Source organism: Mandrillus leucophaeus, unplaced genomic scaffold (assembly GCF_000951045.1).
Source record: "Mandrillus leucophaeus isolate KB7577 unplaced genomic scaffold, Mleu.le_1.0 Scaffold200, whole genome shotgun sequence".
Classification (NCBI taxonomy): domain Eukaryota; kingdom Metazoa; phylum Chordata; class Mammalia; order Primates; family Cercopithecidae; genus Mandrillus; species Mandrillus leucophaeus.
In genome coordinates, this window is record NW_012102033.1 from 550,721 (window position 1) to 553,519 (window position 2,799).

The 2,799-nt window shown below is 59.9% G+C and overlaps 1 long non-coding RNA gene across 1 annotated transcript; it reads left to right on the top strand.

Moving 5' to 3' along the window:
* The first annotated feature begins 1,556 nt into the window (after positions 1-1,556).
* On the top strand, positions 1,557-2,799 carry LOC105539161. The gene is made up of 3 exons (XR_001006012.1): positions 1,557-1,856; positions 2,070-2,201; positions 2,729-2,799. It is a non-coding gene; the product is annotated as an uncharacterized LOC105539161 (long non-coding RNA).

Genomic DNA, 2,799 nt, shown 5'->3' on the forward strand with positions numbered 1-2,799 from the left:
GCCCGTCTTTTTCACTATGTCCCTGTGCACTTCTCTGTGGGTCCTCCCTCTTTGGCCACCCAGCCTACCCAGGTGGAACTTTTCCAGCAAATTAAAGGCAGGCAGGACAGCCGACGCCAGCGCTGACCCCTCCAGCACATGCGGGGAGGGTGGGGGAGCCCTGGAGATGTCTGGAAATCATTATCCCCAGGTGGGCAGGCCTGGCAGAGGGAGGAGCAGCCCGGAGCTTCTGGACCCTGGAGGAAAGAGGGGTGTTTCTCATGGATGTCTGGAGGTGCTAGGTGCAGTGCAGGGGTCTCTGTCTCTCTGGATCTCTGACATTCTCAGGTCTCTGTCCTTTCTGGGTCTCTGTCTCCCCATCTCCCTGGGTCTCTGAAATTCTGAACTTCTCCTTCCTCTTCTGCCCTCCTCTCTTTGAGTCTCCATCTCCCTCCCCATGTTTCTCTGTGACCCTCTTGGGGTCCCAGTCCCTCTGTCTCTGGGTCTCCTCACTCCATCCAGCCACAAGCCTGCAGGCCCTTGATTGGCTAGGTTCAGGATGGGCGGGTTCTGTCACCTGGGGCAACAGCAACAAGAAGCCAGCACCTGCTTGGCTACAGGGAGGGGGAGGAACCATGGCCAGTGGCACCCTGGCTCTGCGCTGTGTGCCCCCCTTCGCCCCCCCGTGGTCTTCCATCTCTGCAACCGAGATGCCTGGATCCTGGCCCAACTGGCATCTCACCAACACCTGTGCTGCCCATCGCATTATCCCACCCATGCCCTTCCCCCCGCCCACGGTGCAGGTGAGTTGACCCTAGGCTGAAGCCCTGTGGGACCTGGGGACCCAGAAAGCTAGGTGCTGAGTAAAGGGGATTGGGAGCCTGGACTCCTCTCTGAAGTAGGAGGGTCCTGGAGCCCTGGGTCTGAGAGAGGAGGCACCAGGGAAGCTGGATGCCAGGGATTGCAGAGGAAAGGGCTGGGAGCCGACTGGAAGAGGTCAGAGTTTGGGATGGGGGGTGTGATACCGACTCCTGAGTCTTTCTAGCTGATGTGCAGCACCTACTCTCCAGTCCAGGGTCCCGGACCCTCTACCTCCGGCTACAAAGCAGGATTCTTGCATCTGGGCTTTCAATGAGGTCCTCAGCAGATGGGAGAAAACCTCTGGCTCAGCCTCTGGCTTGGGCCTAGGTGGGCAAGCCCCATGACGGGCCCTGCGCCCAGCCCAGAGCCCAGAGCCTGCAGACCCCAGGAGGACTGGGGGATCAAGGATTCAAGAGAAAAGGTAAGGTTTAGGGAGTGCCAGAGTCCGCAGGGGACAGGACGGGAGACTGCATTTGAGTCCCCTGCGCCTTCACAAGGGTCTCCAGGTCGCCTTTCCGCACCTCAGACGCCATGGCTGGCACCTCCCACTGACCACAAAATACCAGCGCAGCGAGAGGAGGGTGCAGTACACGGGCTCTTCCCACCCGGACACCCACGCCCTCGAATACAAGTTGCAGACCACCACCGCCCAGCCCCTCACAAGTCGCAGACCACCACCGCCCAGCCCCTCACAAGTCGCAGACCACCACCGCCGGGGTCTGGGCCTCGAGGCCAGGCCAGAAGGACCAGGGGCTGGAAACTCATCTTCAGGGCTCCCAAGCTGCTGCGGAGATAGACAGCGGGCTGTGGATGGGAAGGAGACTAGAATATTCTGAGACAGGGTCGGGTGGGAGCTGGGAGAGGTAATGTCAAATTGTTGCCTAAGAGGCAGCTCAGCTCCAGTGACCACACCAGGACAGTTTAAGACCGGGAGCGGAACCAGGGAGGTTGTTTTTGGTAACTGGGGGCCTGGGTTTGAGTTCCTTGACCAGCAGGAGGTGCTTGGATTTAGGGAGGTGAAGCTGCAAAACGTTCGGGTTTGAGGAAGGAGGCTGAAGTTCCCTGGCGTGGGTGGCAGGAAGGGCTCTGACTCTGGGGCGGGGTTCTAGGACCGTGGCCTTCATGGCTGTCCAGGCCGAAGGAGAGGGATTCTGAACTCGGGACCCAGGGCTTGGAACGGGGTGTGAAATCTGTGTCTTGGGTATGCCTCCTCCCACAATCTTGCTCAGGCTCTAATCGCATGGACGAAGAACCCCGAGTTGTCTGGCGGCCTTTCACAGTATCCGACCGGGGCGTCCTGGACCGCCGACAGCTCTATCTGACCACCTCGGCCCGGCCCGGGACTTTCGGTTCTATCCCAAGTAAGCCGGGCTCTCGCTCCGCACCGCCTCCTGCACAGACCCCGCCTTGGCCGGTGCTCGCCGAGCCCCTGGGCTGGCTTCCATTCTCTGACCCGGTGGTCTCAGCCTCGAATCCTATAGCAGCAAGAACCAAAATTCAGGCCCCAGTCTCTCCCTCTTTTAGCACCCAGGAGTCCTTAGTGTCAACTCTCAGGAACGGCGGTAGGGACAGGAAGCCTGCACAGCGGGTCGAGGGGATTCTGGATCTGAGGGCAGGGCCTCTTTCCGTACTTGAGCCCCCAGATACTCCTTCCCAAGGAAGCGAAAGCCCCCGTTTCCTTCCCTAGGATACGAAAGTTCTCTTTCCAGGACGTTAAGTACCTGGAGTACCCAGGAACGCAGGCTACGCGCACCCAGTCCCGTCCTTCCCAAGGGGCCCTCGCCCGGAAATGCAGGAGTTTGGGTGTGCAGACTCCTTAGATCCCGAGGTCTGAACCTCGTCCCCAAGGATCCAGCTGTATCCTCACCATCCTGCCCTGCTCCCACAGGACGGAGCTGTCTCTATACCCTCGCAAAGACTCCCTGATCTACTGGAGCTTCGAAGAGACGCCCTAACTCT